General features: G+C 37.8%; 1 pseudogene; it reads right to left on the reverse strand.

Moving 5' to 3' along the window:
* Positions 1 to 206: 206 nt before the first annotated feature.
* LOC116142697 lies at positions 207 to 15,525 on the reverse strand (annotated as a pseudogene).
* Positions 15,526 to 18,193: the final 2,668 nt, after the last annotated feature.

Here is an 18,193-nt window from a genome sequence, read left to right on the forward strand (position 1 = left end):
TGCTTTACTTTAGGTTTAGGATGACATGCACGATGACGGAACCTCCTCCATCTCATCTTCATTGCCTGTATCCCATTTTTGGTCATATGATAAGAGAAAACTGAATCAGCAATAAGGGAGTGCAGAGCAGAGTCAATCTGAAGTCTATGTTTAACATTATAAATGGTTGTTAATCCAAACCTTTAGAAAAGGTCAAATCTACAGGATTAACAAGCACTCCATATCTTCCCTTTTACATCTTTGGCTTTCAGATCTTTTTCAATTAACTTAGGAGGTGCATCTAGTGGAGGCGGGCTTGCATAGGCAGAGAAACATCGATATTAAATCATTTGCTGTTTGAGAATTCAATATGGTAAAATGCAAGTAGTCCTCTCCTACCATGGTGCGAATCAGAGGCCAATTGATTCGCGGAAGAAGGATGTTGTTTAATTTCATTGGCACCACTATTTGATCCTAAACGATCTGTGGGATCTCGTTTAATAACAAATTAAGCAGCTGCCTACCTACAAGACTGACCTGGAATGAAACATCAAGCAAATTAACATCAGTTGCCTGGCCATCTCATGAAACCAAAATGTTCTGCCCAAATGGATCTAATTTTGCAAGTTCAATGAAGAGAAGCCCAGTTCATCATCATCAATATTCTAATTCATGTTGACATCTCCGAGCCAGTTAAAACTTATAGCTGGTACACATTTCATCAAAGGCAGTGAAAATTTAGACCCAATATACTTTGTAGCCATGATGTTCTCAGGAAGGTATCCGCTACCTTTCCAAAAGAAGTTTTTGGTTATACTCACTTGTTAATGTTCTCCATTGTTAACTATTCACAATTAAGTTCAAGAGATTATCCATATTTTGACCAAACCTTAAGATCCTGAGCATGTATAGAATATCCACTGACTCACAGAATAACAAGAGAATTATTTTAACCGACTTAAAAGCAGGCAGATTTTTACCGGAATGCTATTGGGAAAGTGAGGTCTTTGTGCAAATGTTGGCAAATGTCTTCTGTCTATTTTTACCTCTGAAAGGTGTACAACCGTAGAGCATCTCATACAAAAATACCTGCATACCAGACATAAAATGAATTCAAAGCATAATATAAGCTAGTAATATGTAAATTCCCACATCTAGAAGTAAGATGAATCTAAAACTATTATTTTTGAAGCATATCATTTAAAAGAATAACAAGAAGAGGAAACACAAAACGATCTGATATCATGTATTCAGCTTCAGTGGGTGCTACCAAGAGCCCACCAATCAATAGCACTGTGTGGCCAGCACCTGTAATATTTCCTAAAATCGAATAACAAATATTAATACATGATAATACAGATTGTAGAAACAAACAAGAGCATCAAAGAACAGTTAATATCTATTAGCTAGAATTTCAAAAACCAAATTAGACAAAAAGTTTTCATGCAGCAAATATTATCTAAACCTTCCATTTCAGATGAAGCAAATGGACATTAACAAGCTACGAATATCACAAATAGCATGAAATGCATAAGCTCTGGGAAAAATGAATCTCTAACAGGAGCAATGTACTCTTCAGTTCCCACAAATGAATTTGACACTGTAACTGGTTCTGCCAAAAATGTTGGCAGTGGCTGATTCCTGAGCTCTCCTATTATTAGGCAGTGGATGCTTAATAATCTGCAGAAGTAGTAAAATTTACAGCCTGTAAGGTAGTCATAGTTCCCATTCTAAGCATTTGATAAGTATCAAAGTAGATGGAAATTCCGAAAGATGTAATGTTTGCAAATTCTGTGTGTAGACATGACAAAGCACATTCTGTGGTGACAAGAGATTAAGGAATCCTTTTCATAACCTTGCAACGCCGGAGAAAGAATGACTATATAAAGATAGTTATTTTTTTACCACTTTAATCCAACTAACATAAACCTTCCAACCCTGGCATGGGCAGGATTTATTTCATAGACTTTGTACACCTTTGAGAAACCTCAAAAGCTATAAATAGGTAGTACACTACAAATCATGCAATTTAACCGGTATAACTAAAAGGAAGTGTTCGTCTTGCTATCGAACACCTTCCTGAAGGAAAATCATCTTTTTCATGCATACCAGGGACAAGAAAAAGTAGTTGAACACCCTCCAACAAACAGTTGATAAATTGAGCTAACTCATATTATCCATGCTCAGGGAACACAACTTAGGAACAGACAAATTGCATATCCTAATGAAAATATAAACATTACAGGAACGTGGTAACATACTTAGGGTTTGCAGGACGTCATGAATGATAAATCAAAGTCATTTAATACTATATGCCCATCTTTCTAGAGTAAAATCTTTTCAGGTTTCAAGTCTCGACAAATTATTCCTGCAAGGTCATCACCAACAAAATAGAAAAAACAAAAGATTAATGACATGAATAGTTATAAAAAATTATTGGATTGCAGCCAACTAATTTCTTATCTTAAAGCCATTGGAGAACATGTCTCTCACTTCCATCATTAGCTGATATCTCCTACTAACTTTACAACAAAACTTCTCATGCACAGATTTTCTTCTAAAAGCCATTGGAGACATCTCTCTCACTTCCTTTTTACAATGATGCAAAATATTTTTGTTAAAATCCAATGAAAATATGGACTCTGACATTTTCCTAATACTTAAACAAAGATGATTACTGTTCAGTGACGAAGTCACATAAATAACTTGATATTTTTCCAAGTTATGATACAGGAACAATAACACAATGAATTTATCTGAACAAAAAGCAGATACAGTTCTCAGCAGCTAAAATACCTAAACATTGAAGATATTCCAAGCCAATGACAACCTCTACAGCATAAAACCTGGAGAAGTACTAATTGTTAGATATTATTAAGATCGTACAACATAACAAGGGCATGATATCTGGAATAAGCTCAGACATAAAGAAAAATAAAAGAAAAGAAAAGGAAAACAATATTAAACAGCCAATCTCAAACTCCAGCAAACTCTAGCAAGAATAAATGTAAAGTAATTGAATTTTCTCTAGGTCAGTCATCTGAAAGAAACATACTTCAATGATTTGCTTTAGTTGTATTGAAATTATATCTTTAGCAGAGTTTCAGTCGTTCAACAAGAAATAATCAGATACCTTCAGAGGTAACAGATGAAAGTACCTGGCAGATTCTTCTTAAATAACTTCATAGGCTGCCTGTCAAGTAAAGCAAATAACTCTTCACCAGAGAAAAGTCTGTTATCAAACATATGTGTGTAGGAGTCTGAGGAGATAAAGAGACATCAGTACGTATTACTGCAGTTACTAAATCAATTTAAGAAACCAAACAGAAAATTTCTTGATATGTAACGCCCCACTTGAGGTACGTAGTATTGTCTCTTCTTTTGCTCTTATTTGAGTGGTTTTGGTAATATTGTTGTTGAGTGTGGTGTTGATGTTTCCCTGAAATTGGTTAAAAATAGAAGAAGTTTAGTGTACAAGCTTCGCCGGGGCGAAGAGAATCTTCGCCGCGGCGAAGATGTGTTGAAACCAAGGAAACTCTCTGGACAGTTTCGCCGCGGCGACAGAGGTTTCTTCGCCGCGGCGACAGACCGAATAAAATGTTGATGAAGTTTTAGATATTTTCTTCCCTAAGGGCAATTTGACCATTCTACCCATAATTAGCAGGAAAAGTGGGGAGTTAATTGTAAGGAATTTTCATGGAGAATATGTTGTATAGGGGTGAGTTTGTAATGAATCAAAGGATATGGATGGAATTCCTAAAGAAGAGTAAGGGCAAAATGGGAATGAGTGTGTTATATTTCATTAAAAGGAATAGAATCAAAAAACCCCTCATTTCTCTTTTCAAACGCAACTTTCCATTTACTCCTCTCAACTTCTATTCTCTTTTGATCAAGGAATTTCAAGGGGTTTTTGAAGTGATTTGGAGTAGAAAAGCAACCTAGGGCTTCCTAAGGCAAGGATTTCTCCTTAAGTTGGTGATTTGTGAGTTTTAGTTCATTTTGGTATTTGAGGGTTTTCATTCTTTTGGTTAGATTAGAGGAAAAGTCAAGCTAAACAAGTGAAAGGAAGAGTTGGTGAAGTTCTCTCCATAACAAGGTAAGTAAAACCCAACCCAAGTTGAGATTTATGAGTTTTCTTGATTAGGGTTTTGATGGAAATGATGTATGTATGTGATGTACATGTGATATGCCATGTATGGAGGTTAAATAGAGATTTCTATGCTTTGTGAATGTTAATACCTTGCAAATATGAGAAATGAGTTGTTGGGTTAGAGAGGTAGTTGAGATGGAATTGAAGGGGTGTATGGATCCCCTTTTGGAATGTTTTCTATGGCAGGTTTTTTGGCTTTGTGAAGGGGTTTTTCCCCATTTGGATGGTTAGGAAAAGTTTTAGAATCATGGCTATGATAGAGTTTTATAGTGCACATGAGTTGTTTGATGAAATGCCTAATAGAGGTTTGAGTGGGAGTAATGAACCTTAATTCTTGCAACATTGCATTGGCATCTCTTAAGTGCATTGGTGAAGGAACCTCATAGGCACTAGTTGTACATGGAAAGTGACCTAAGAAAGTGTAAGGAAATGGTGTATGCAATTACCCTATGAGTAGAGAGCTTAGGGGTAAAATTACTCTAAGGGTAGAGAGCATTGAAAAATGCTACAATAGAATGAATTAGAAGAGTAGTATAGTGGGATGATGCTTTGTGATCATCACCCGACCGTTATGGGAATCGGATTGATGCTTTGTGATCATCATCCGAATAGCCTTAGAGAGATGGGTCGATGCTTTGTGATCGTCACCCAATGAGTATAGAAATGGGGTAGATGCTTTGTGATCACTATCGCTTAGTTATTAGATAAGTGGGTTGATGCTTTGTGATCATCATCCAACAGTTAGTAGAAGCGGGTTGATGCTTTGTGATCATCACCCGACAGTTACTAGAGAGGGTTAACGCTTAGTGATCGTTACCCAAAAGTCATGAGGAACGGGTAAGTGCTAAGTGGTCTCCACCGATAGTTAGGAAAACCGAGAGTAGGAGCTTTGTGATCCCACTTGGTAGTCACTAAGAACGGGTTGGTACTATGTAAATTCCACCCGATAGTTATGGAGAGTGAGATGGTGCTGTGTGAACGCCATCCGGCCGTACCTCGGTAAGATGAGGGATGGTATTTAGTAGAAACAGAAATAGAAACAGAATTAGAAAAGGAAGAATTAAGAGTCACACACGGGGACAGACAGTTAGAGGGTTTTACTTACTGAGCATTATTGTGCTCACCCCGTTATTTTCCTTTGTGGATGCAGGATCTAGGTGATGATGCAGTCGGAGGGGCGTCGGCAAGCGAAGAGAGATAGCTACACTGTTTCCCTGTTTGTCTTTTAAAATACATTTGTAAACAGTACTCTTTATGTATAAAAGACACATGAATTGTAATAAAAAAAAAGAAAACTTTGGGCCCAATTTTCTATTGTTATGCATGCATTGTACTAGTTTTCAGTAGATGTTACATTTTTGGTATCAGAGAAAGATTTTGGGATTGAACAGTGTACATTCTCATCGCCACGACGTCCTCTAACCGACTGTGTGAGTAATTCTTTCCTTACAGTAATTGTTTTCTTGAGTTCATTAGTTGATCCTTTGTAGATGAGGCGTAGTTATCGAAATCGTGGTAAAGGTGTGGTGAATGAAGAGAACCTTCTAACCCACCAGGGTCTACGCCCCTCCCTTGGATGAAGCTAGAATCGGCGAATTATACAGCAAGTTATGGCTAAACTCAGGGGAGGTTGTACCCCCGTACAGACACCGCCAGTTACGCCTGTCGAAAGAGGGCAAACGGTACCTCCCCCAGTACCGAACAGAGTGGAACTGATTTACGGTTCTTTCCAGTCAGCATCAACCCTCAGAGTTTAAGGGTACTACAGATCCAGTGATAGCAGAAGAGTGGCTGGGTCAGTAGAACGAGCCACGGGTTTATTTCCCATGTCAGACCGGGAGAGATCCGGTATGTGAGTTTCTTGTTTGGGGTGATGCCGAATTTGGTGGGAATTAATGGAAGAAACTCATGATGTGACAGTAATGACGTGGGAAGAGTTTAGGCAAGAGTTTGAGGCTGAGTATAGAACAGAGGACCAGTTCAGAGAGGTCCAAGAATTTATTAGTCTACAGCAGGGACTAGCGCTGTGAAAGAGTACTCAGTTAAGTTCAACGCTCTTGCAAGGTTTGCACCGGAATAGTAGCACTCCGGCCTTGAGAAGGGATAATTTGTGCATGGATTGAAGCCGGAGATAGCCCGGATATAATGACAAGCTCCAACCTCCTCAGAATTACGTGAGGCTTTGAGGGGGCGATGAAGGCGGAGATTTTTGAGAATAAAATCTTCCCCGTAGATCCTCGACAGGAGGACCAAAGGGCTACCCCTACTCCAGAGAGAGAAGCATGAGGGTGTAAGAGGTAAGAAATGAAGAATCAGAAGAAGATTTCAGTATAGACAGAATAGAAAGAGTGGAAGAATAAACGACCTCGGACGGAAGGGTTCCCTCCTTGCCTAAATGTGGGAAGAATCACCCGGGAGAATGTCTGAGGGATCAGAGAGTGTGCTATAGGTGCCGACAGCCAGGGCACATGAGAGAGATTGTAAAGTCTCTTCCACCAACCACTCAGGGTTCAGAGGGCAGCGAATGCCGAGTTTTTACTGTGGCACAAGGGGAAGCAGAGGCCAGTCCATCAGCGTTACTGGTCAGTTATTATTTCATGCAGTCCCTTTATTGCTTTAATTGATTCAGGTGCTACCCATTCGTTTATATCTTAGGGATGCTTGAGAGATTAGGTTTGAAACTACTAGAACGACACAACCATTAAGATAGAACTACCCGATGGGGTAGTGTCGTGACTCAAGAGATTTTGTTAAGAGAGTCCTTAGTGATCCGGGTAGAGAGTTAACCGTTGACTTAATAGTTTTTTGATATGCTCGACTTTGATGTGATTTGGGCATGGACTTCCTAGGGAGATATGGAGTAGAGATTGACTGTCGAAAAAGAAGGCGAGGTTTAACCTCGATAGTGGAGATAAGTTAGTTTTGGAGAAGGCCATCAGTTGAGCATGCTGGTTAGTAGTGTGAAAGCCAGGAAGATGTTGAGAAAGGGGTGTTCGGGGTATATTGCCCATGTAGTGCAGAGTGGTGATGTTCCACAGTTAGAGATCCAGAGGTGCCAGTAGTTCGAGACTTTCTAGATGTGTTTCCGTAGGATTACCGGTTTGCCTCCAGAGAGGGAGGTAGAATTTGTATCGAACTAGCACAGGGACAGCACCAATACTAAAGCCCCTTATCGAATGGCCCCAGCTGAGCTCCAAGAATTAAAGAAGCAACTCCAAGAGCTTTTAGATAAAGGCTTTATCCGACCAAGTCATTCCCCTTGGGAGCTCCATCCTTTGTGAAAAAGAAAGATGGTCACTAAGGATGTGTATTGATTATAGAGAGTTGAATAAAGTTACGATTAAGAATAAATACCTTACCCGTATAGATGACCTCTTGATCAGTTGAAAGGAGCGGCAGTGTTCTCCAAAATTGTTAAGGTCCGGGTATCATCATGTAAGAGTGGCTGAGAAGTGTGGCTAAAACTGCCTTTCGTACCAGATATGGGCATTATGAATTTGTAGTGATGCTTTTGGCTTGACTAATGCCCCAGCAATTTTTATGGACTGATGAACAGGGTGTTCCATGAGTATTTGGATCAGTTTATGTTGTCTTCATCGATGACATTCTGATTTACTCTAAGTCTAGAGAGAACATGAAAAACACTGGGATTAGTATTGCAACGGCTGAGAGAAAAGAAATTGTGTGCTAAATTTCCAAGTGTGATTGGCTGAACCAAGTGATATTCCTGGGTCATACCGTATCTAAGGAAGGGATTTCGGAGATGAGTAAAGTGCAGGCAATCCGTGAATGGCAGAAGCCGAGAACAGTGAAAGAATCAGGATTTCTTAGGATTAGCAGGTTACTACCGGCGGTTTGTAGCAGGGTTCGCCCAGTTGGCCAAACCATTGAAGCTCTTACCAAGCAGAAAACTTTTTGTCTGGTCAGCAGCATGTGAAGAAGCTTTCAAGAGTTGAAGAAGAGATTAACATCAGTCCTTGACTAGTGTTACCGCAGGAGGGTGTAGATTATGACATTTATACCGACGCCTCTCTACAGGGACTTGGCGCCGTACTGATGCAGTTGGGTAGGGTTATAGCTTATGCTTCTCGTCAATTGAAAGAGTACGAGACCAGATACCCTACGCATGACTTAGAATTAGCAGCCGTGGTCTTGCCTTAAAGAGTTGGAGGCATTACCTTTATGGCGTGAAGAGTAATATCTACACCGATCATAAGAGTCTAAAGTACTTCTCACCCAAAGGAGTTGAATATGAGGCAAAGGAGATGGTTAGAACTAGTTAAGGATTATGATTGTGAGATCAAATATCAACGGGGAAAGCCAATGTAGTAGCCGATGCTTTGAGTAGAAAAGCCCATGTTTTCTGACTTACCAGGCAGAAAGAGTTAATAGAAGAATTGTCTAAGGAGCAGATTGAGGTGGTTCCGGGAAGAATTGCCAGCCTAGAGGTACAGTCCTCTTTACTAGAGGAGATAGAGAAAGCAAATGGTTGATGAGTGGTGTCAGAAAACAGTTCAGCAAGTGCATGAGGGCAAGACAGCAGAGTTCTTTGTGAGAAATGATGTCCTCTATTTCAGAAATCGGTTGTGCATTCCTCCAAATGAGGAGTTAAAACAGAAAAATTTATGGAGGCTCATGACACACCGTACACCGCTCATCTGGGAGCAACCAAGATGTATCAGGATATTAAGAAAGGCTATTGGTGGAAGGTATGAAGAAAAGCATTGCAGAGTTTGTGGCTAAATGTCTAACTTGCCAGCAAGTGAAAGCAGACATCAACGACCGCCGGGTTGCTTCAACCATTGAGTATTCCAGAGGAAATGGGAGAGCATTTCAATGGATTTTATCACGGGTCTCCCCAGAGTGCAGAAAGGATATAATGCTATATGGTGATTGTGGATAGGTTAACAAGTCAGCCCATTTTCTCCCGGTAAAGGAAAGTACCACTACAGATCAATTGGCTCAGATTTACCTCAGGGAGATAGTCAGATTGCATGGTGTGCCCAGACATAGTGTCAGATAGAGATTCCAGATTTGTTTCAGCCTTCTGGACAAGTTTACAGAGGAGTTTGGGTACCCGTTTAGCATTCAGTACTGCCTATCATCCTCAGACAGATGGCCAAACCGAGAGAACGAATCAGGTGCTCGAGGATATGTGAGGGCCTGTTGCATGGATTATAGAGATCCTGGCATGAGATGTTACCCTTAGTGGAATTTGCCTACAACAACAGTATCAGCTTACAATTAAAATGGCGCCTTACGAGGCTTGTATGGTAGACGGTGTAGGTCTCCGCTTCATTGGGATGAAGTAGGCGAAAGAGATGAGTGAGTACCGCTCGGGCCAGAGATGACTAGAAGCTAGTAGAAGATGTGAAGTTAGTCCGAAATAGAATGAAACAAGCCCAAGATCGACAGAAGAGTTATGCCGACTTGAAGAGGAAAGAGGTAGAATTCCAAGTGGGCGACAAAGTATTTCTGAAAGTTTCCCCTACAAGGGTAATGCGCTTTGGAACAAAGGGAAGTTGCACCGAGGTATGTAGGGCCTTTTGAGATCTTGCAACGAGTAGGAAAGGTGGCTTACAGATTGGCACTACAGGGTGCATGATGTCTTCCATGTCTCGATGCTACGGAAGTATGTAAGTGATCCCCTCACATCCTGAGCGTAGAGGACGTTGAAGTAGCAGAGAATCTAGTATATGAAGAACGTCCAGTCAGATTCTAGATCGAAGGGTTAAAGAACTTCGGAACAAGAGTGTTCCGCTAGTGAAGGTCCTTGGAGGAATCACAAAGTGGAAGAGGCCACTTGGGAGGTAGAACGGGACATGCAGAATCGTTTTCCCAGAGTTATTTGCATGAATTTCGGGGACGAAATTCTTTTAGGGGGAAGAATTGTAACGCCTTACTTGAGGTACGTAGTTATTGTCCTTCTTTTGCTCTTATTTGAGTTGGTTTTGGAATATTGTTTGTTGAGTGTGGTGTTGAATGTTTGCCCTGAAATGGTTAAAAATAGAAGAAGTTTAGTGTACCAAGCTTCGCCGGGGCGAAGATGTGTTGAAACCAAGGGAAACTCTTTGGACAGTTTCGCCGCGGCGACAGAGGTTTCTTCGCCGCGGCGACAGGCCGAATAAAATGTGATGTGAAGTTTTAGATATTTTCTTCCCTAAGGCAATTTGACCATTCTACCCCTAACTAGCAGGAAAAGTGGGGAGTTAATTGTAAGGAATTTCATGGAGAATATGTTGTTTAGGGGTGAGTTTGTAATGAATCAAAGGATATGGATGGAATTCCTAAAGAAAGTAAGGGCAAAATGGGAATGAGTGTTTATATTCATTAAAAGGAATTAGAATCAAAGAAACCCCTCATTTCTTCTTCTCAACGCAACTTTCCATCTTTACTCCTCTCAACTTCTATTCTCTTTTGATCAAGGATTTCAAGGGGTTTTTGAGTGATTTGGAGTAGAAAAGCAACCTAGGGCTTCCTAAGGTAAGGATTTCTCCTTAAGTTGTGTGATTTGTGAGTTTTAGTTCATTTTGGTTTGAGGGTTTTCATTCTTTTGGTTAAGATTAGAGGAAAAGTCAAGCTAAACAAGTGAAAGGAAGAGTTGGTGAAGTCTCTCCATAACAAGGTAGTAAACCCAACCCAAGTTGAGATTTATGAGTTTTCTTGATTAGGGTTTTGATGGAAATGGTGTATGTATGTGATGTACATGTGATATGCCATGTATGGAGGTTTAAATAGAGATTTCTATGCTTTGTGAATGTTAATACCTTGCAAATATGAGAAAGAGTTGTGGGTTAGAGAGGTAGTTGAGATGGAATTGAAGGGGTGTTATGGATCCCCTTTTTGGAAGTGTTTTCTATGGCAGGTTTTGTGGCTTTGTGAAGGGGTTTTTTCCCCATTTTGGATGGTTAGGAAAAGTTTTAGAATCATGGCTATGATAGAGTTTTATAGTGCACATGAGTTGTTTGATGAAATGCCTAATAGAGGTTTGAGTGTGAGTAATGAACCTTAATTCTTGCAACATTACATGTTGGCATCTCTTAAGTGCATTGGTGAGATGAACCATCCATAGGCACTAGTTGTACATGGAAGTGAACTAAGAAAGTGTAAGGAAATGGTGTATGCAATTACCTAGAGTAGAGAGCTTAGTGGGTAAAATTACTCTAAGGGTAGAGAGCATTGAAAAATGCTACAATAGATGAATTAGAAGAGTAGTATAGTTGGGATGATGCTTTGTGATCATCACCCGACCGTTATGGGAATCGGATTGATGCTTTGTGATCATCATCTGAATAGCCCTTAGAGAGATGGGTCGATGCTTTGTGATCGTCACCCAATGAGATAGAAATGGGGTAGATGCTTTGTGATCACTATCCGATTAGTTATTAGATAAGTGGGTTGATGCTTTGTGATCATCATCCAACAGTTAGTAGAAGCGGGTTGATGCTTTGTGATCATCACCCGACAGTTACTAGAGACGGGTAACGCTTAGTGATCGTTACCCAAAAGTCATGAGGAACGGGTAGGTGCTAAGTGGTCTCCGCCGATAGTTAGGAAAACCGAGCAGGAGCTTTGTGATCCCCACTGGTAGTCACTAAGAAAGGGTTGGTACTATGTGAATTCCACCCGATAGTTATGGAGAGTGAGATGGTGCTGTGTGAACGCCATCCGGCCGTACCTCCCGTAAGTGAGGTCATGGTATTTAGTAGAAACAGAAATGAAACAGAATTTAGAAGGAAAGAATTAGAGTCACACACGGGACAGCAGTTAGAGTTGTTTTACTTACTGAGCATTATTTGTGCTCACCCCGTTATTTTCCTTTGTGGATGCAGGATCTAGGTATGATGCAGTCGGAGGGGCGTCGGCAAGCGAAGAGAGAGTAGCTACACTGTTTCCCCTGTTTGTCTTTTAAAATACATTTTGAAACGTACTCTTTATGTATAAAAGACACATGAATGTAATAAAAAAAAGAAAACTTTGGGCCCAATTTTCTATTGTTATTATGCATGCATTGTACTAGTTTTCAGTAGATGTTACATGATATGACTCTAATGAAATATGTTAAATTGTAGTATTAAGGTATTGGGTTGATGATCAATATAAACTTAAAACAGATAACAAGCCGAGGATCTCTCAGTTTTAAAGAGAAAAGGTTGAAAATAGCTTCTTTACCATTTAAGAAATTTTCTTTCCTATTTTAATTGGATTTGTTTCCTAGGGTAGATTTCCATTGTCTATTTAGTTTAGGTTTCGGCAACTACAGATAAGAGCTTTATTTTCGGTTGGAATCAGACTTGCTATATTATTATTGTGTAAATAGCATTATTTCTCCCTTTTCTTTTTCCTCATTTGACTTTCATCACATGTCTGCATATGTTTTTCTCTCTGATGTTTTACTCTAATACTAAAATTTAGGTTGGTTGAACTTTATTATTTTTAAACCCTTCTTTCGTTTTATCTACAACTGAGCTATAGAGACAAATCCAGGATGGTAAAGCAGCTCATAGAATTTGTGCAAAACTCAAGCCAACTAGAGAAGAAGGTTGCACGAATGTGCAGAATTCGAGCACCACATTGAAAAATAAGTAAAATAGGAAGATTATTTTAGCTAGAAATTAATATTAACACTTTAAAGAAGGAAAAAAAAAAAAAAGTAACCTATTGCCACATTGCAAGTTCTATGCAGCGCAACACCCCCCCCCCCCCCCCCCCCCCCCTCCTCCTCCTCCTCCTCCTCTCCTCCTCCTTTAAGGTAAAGAAGAAGAAGAGAGAAGATCTAAAGTTTACATGACTAATTACTATATTAGAAGCAGAAAGACTATATTTAAAGATTAGTACTTTTTCCCACTGTTTGGTCACTTAGTAGAGGACAGCATTAATTTTACATCGGTTTACGATTTGGATTCACCAAAGTTGTAACCATGGTACATTTTTGTACTGGAGAAATTGCTTATTTCAGTGCGTATTGGTGTTGATGTTTGTTCCAAGCAAAGCCATTACTTCAATACACGATTGTTTCTTTAAAGGTTGAAGTTTCACCGTGCAACATAAATATGAATGCCCTTTTGCCCCATCAAAGCCGATCTGGTGGATTGCCCAAATCAAGTGCAGCTCTTGCTGCCCAAATTTGTTCGTTTATTTCTTAGATGAGCATACAAATGAAGTGATATGCTCTTCCGTAAAATGAATGTATCATATTATTCATACCTCGTTTAACAGTATCATAAAGACCACATCATATGTGCACTTATTCAATATCAACAAAAACAAGTGCCTTAGTACATAAAGGAAACGAAAAATGAAACATAATTCATAGATCAATTCAATTAAACCCTCTCAAGCACTTGCTAAAAAAAAGGAGGAATCTCATACAAATACCATGGAATAATGTTTAATCTAAATCATGGGGATTATGTAAATAATCCATTCAGAAAATAAAGTGAAACAATTAGGTCTTTTTTGAAGATTTGTACTAATTGAAGATCAACAATGTACAAAGTGAAAGCCTCATTCTCGATTCTGTGAGAATTTTTAGGAAAGCATCCAACAAAATCATGAAGAGTTTTAAGTGAAACAAACATAATCATATGAGATATAGATATTCAATCAAAACAAACAATCAAAATGAATATGCATGTGCGGAAATTTTAACAGCCAAGCATTCAGATGATATTCTTCATATTCTTCCTCAGATATTTTCCAGACCAAGACATTTTTTCACATTTTCCACAAGCATGAGATGCAAGGCCATTGCTTTTCGTCCTCAAACAGATATCATTGGTCATAATTGTGTTTACATAAACATATTAAGGTAAAACCCTGTGTTTTTTTTTTTTTTATTTTTTTTATTTTTATTTTTTTTTTATAAGAAAGAAAGTTTGTCAATTACTGTGCTATTCTAGTTAACATGTAACATGTACCCGAAGTAACCTTTGACCTTCCTTGGCATTGCAAATGTGTCCTCCCCTTCAGTGATGTTATCACTACATTTATTAGCAGCAAAGTGTGGTTCTCTAGACTCCCTAAAAGTCTTATTCTACTTTGCGCTGCCATTTAACCCAAAGGAGTAAGAATGTGAAATGTAGAAGTAATAAAAAACGTCTATAGACTGCATTGGACACAACAAACACACACAAAGTAATAACAAAGATAAAACATAATTTCACTTAGCCTACCATGTTCTCTAGAGGCCCCATGACTAGCAGAATCCTTTTGTTTGCTTCGAATTTGATCTTGCAATGCTTATACTTCTTCCCAAGAACATTTGTTTTTTCTTTCCTACAACTACAGCAGGTGTGCATCATCGACAAAATCCACATATGCCAGGCCCTTCAAAAATCGATCAGAGGATATAAATTAGTATGCAACAGTCCTAGACATATGCTCTATAGTTAAAGGCAAGCTGGAATATGGGGAAATCTGTATGGGCTATGGTTGAGTCTCCTAAGCATATCACTTGCTATCAAAATGAAAAAAATATGCTCTTAGACAGTTAGACTCTTTATACTTAGAAAATTCAACAATTTTACCATAATTATGGAACTCAACCCTTCTGTAGGTTGTTTGAGACTGCATAATCGTCTCTGGAAGGAATTCATCTTAAACCAAAAGCATAGAAACTAAATGATTATTGACTGCATGAAAGAAGAAATCAATTGAAGTTTCAGTGAGCACCCTTGAGAAATTTGATCAAAGAGAATTACTACATTTAGCAGTTTCAATCTCCCTAAAGCATCAGCCATGTTGATCTCCCAGTCTTATTAAAATTAGTTTCTTAGGTCTAATTTCCGTGGTACAGTCCACTTATGCATACATATGTTGAAGTTTAAAGTCAGGCAATGAATAAGGATTTGACTGTAAGACTGAGTGTACACATGGAAGGTCCAGGGATAACTTCCCCCTTTTCATTTGAAGCATAAAGCACAAAGAACATGGACAAATAATGATGAGAGAAAGAGTCATACCCTTGACCTTTCTGGTGAACTTGTCCTGCAGAATTCGAATAGATTCAACCCCACCAACATCGCTAAAGAATTTTTTTAGATCTTCAGAAGTTGCCTAAAAAATTAAAACTATCAGAATTATCTCTCTGTATTTGCCTGTCCCGTGTTAAAAAGAATAAAAAGCAATCTCCCTTTGAAGGGGAGATATCTCTACTTGCCCTGAAGTAAGGTTTGATAAAAATGCAATACACTCGTCAGTGTATCCTTTGGCTCTTCCAGTGGTGGAGTCTTTGATGTGCTGGTCATTTGGATGCTCTTCAAAATTGGGTTTTGCTTTTCATCTTCGTTTTCTTCAGCTAAGTTCTGTGCTCGTCCCTTTTCTTTCCCATGCACTTTGGTTGGGTTTTGGACAGTATTTTTCTGCCGCTTAGCTGGAGATTGTTCGTCAGTCATGTTCGAATCTGTTTTTCTCTTCCATTAACACTTTCTTATGTGACTTCTCTTTTGATCTATTAGTTCAGGAACAGATTTGGCTTCCTACTGTAACTAAATAATTGCAGCTCTCCTAAGCGGGGTGTAACCTGAGAAAGGGAACAAAGAACAAGTATCTTTACTCGTTAGCAAGGATTGCATACATTCAATAAAACTAAGCAGATGTACCATAATTCAGTGACATCTTTAATAATGTTACGTAAAACTTGACTTAAAAGCTTAAATTGATAGTTAAGCATCCAAAACCTACTTAAAATTTAACACAATCTCGTGCGTTGACACCCACAATCACAACCATAAATATAACATAAATACAAATACAAATTATAATCTAAATAAGAGCCTATTTGATATAAATTTTAAATAGTGTTTATTTTCGAAAACAGGGAATATAAGGAATTTTTGAAAATACGTTTTATTAAAATAAGTTGAAATTTTCAAAAAATGCTTTGCATATAATCCTAAAATTAGTAAAAAAAAAAGTATCATTTCTCAGTCTTTATATAGTTTTTAACTTCAAAAACAATTTTTGAATACCAAATTATTTTCAAATATTAAAATACTGAGATAAAACTTTAAAATTTTTTAACTGTAACTTAGTTTTTCAAAATTATTTTTGAATACAACCAAACTAGCCAAATCTCATAAAGAGATTAAAATAAAAATAATATTTTCAATATTTAAAATACAGAGATAAAACTTAAATTTTTAATTGTAACTTGGTTTTTCAAAATTTTTTGAATCACAAACCAAACGGCCCAAATCTCATAGAGAGATTTAAACACAAGCTTGTATGGACCACCTTGCTACAATACTCATTAGTTATCACTTAAACTAAAAATTTAATCAGATAGGCAATGATCCACCAGTAGTATTTAAGCTGTGACAAGAGAGAAGCAAAGAGTTCATAATATGTACAGAGGCCCATAAATACAACTCATTTAAAGCACATCATTGAGGTCATCAAAGACAACTGCTAACGTGGCATATTTTAGTCAAACACATATGGTTACTAGATAAGGCGGACATCGCAACCAACTAAAATATCATAGTTAAACACTTCAATTTTTTTTATAAATCTATACATACTAATCTCAATAGCAATGCAAATCGCATCATACACATTAGCCTGAAAAAAGAATACGTGATTAATTGGCACTTAAAACAAATAAATTAAAACTGCAGTAGGAATGTGTACCTTCTGTGCAACGTGGTCAAAATCTTCAACTGTCCTGTATTCCCTCTCAAAATGCAACCAGTTGTGGCATATGTCCTGAATAACTCTGTTTTTAGGAAAAGAATTATCAACAAATCCAAAAGGCAGTACATAACAATTGAGAAAGTCACCCTAGAGTTGTGGACCCAAAACATATTTTCAATATCATAAAATCAAAAGCAGAAAATTGTCAGTAACTTTAGATGATGCAGTGAGATCATCAATTAGATCATATAATATGAATGGGAGCGGGAGCAACAACAGAGAGTTGGAAACAATCCGATTAAATATAGAAGGCCAATCAAGATAGATGAAAATAACATGTTAACTTTATCAACAACCTAAATTGATCATAGAAAAGAGAGAACTTAGATGACTTTATGATAGGTCATATAAATTATTTACATCAATAAGTTTTATTTAACCTATAGCATATTTTGACATGAAACTCGGAAAGTAAAGCTTGAATTAATAAACTTTTCTTCCAACATATTGGAAAAAATAAGCCAAGTGGAAAAAGATATCAGCCTATTGTGTTTCAAAAACTACTCTGCCACCTATGGTTTAAATGTGATTGCTTCATATATGCCACAATTTCATCAGAGTATCAGTAACTCTAAAGTTTGAAGTTAAAAAAATAAACGTCATGGATTTTCAACTAGCATGATCCCAGAGATACTGTCATATATCCTTTACGCATGATTTGGAAAAATTATTCAAAATGACAAATTAAACCATTGTGATTCTGGTGCCCGAGTAATAGTTTGACCTATTGCAAGGCTACTCTCTAAAAATATTCTCAGCTGTAGAGCATGATTCTATGTTAAGAGTTCAAAAGATCTCCATAAACAACATTTTAACAACCTTGACTTAAGCCATTTGTCCAGTTTCAACTTCCATTAGCAACAAAAAGAGAATAAAGATAGAGATGTTTGCATTGCAAATGACAAATATCAATTGATTAAATAAAGCTACATCGTATACTACTAAAAGCAACAATTTTCCAAAAAAAAAATGAGAAGGAAGGAGGAAAAAACCAGTTTAAAAACTTTCAAATTCAAATCCTGTCCATAAATTAATCTAGAATAATTGAAAGCAAGTAATGTAAAAGAATTATACCTCTGAACCTGTCCCATTAAATCTTTTACTGTAGCATCTCCTGTAGATGGACCTAGCCTCATTTAAATGTCCCAATTCAATTTCCATAGCTATATAACCTAGCCAGGCTCCCAACATTGACCCGCTACACAGACAAAAGGCAAGTTATACTGAAAAAATACAAAGATGAATCATAAATCAATCATATTGAACTATACAAGATAAGAAACAGAAAAAGATGAATAGGCCAAACCAGGCTCTCCCAAAACCCCCGAGCTACAGCTTGATCTTTTCCCAAATTTAGCTCCAAATGAG

This window comes from Pistacia vera, unplaced genomic scaffold (assembly GCF_008641045.1).
Source record: "Pistacia vera cultivar Batoury unplaced genomic scaffold, PisVer_v2 Contig414, whole genome shotgun sequence".
Taxonomy (NCBI): Eukaryota; Viridiplantae; Streptophyta; class Magnoliopsida; order Sapindales; family Anacardiaceae; genus Pistacia; species Pistacia vera.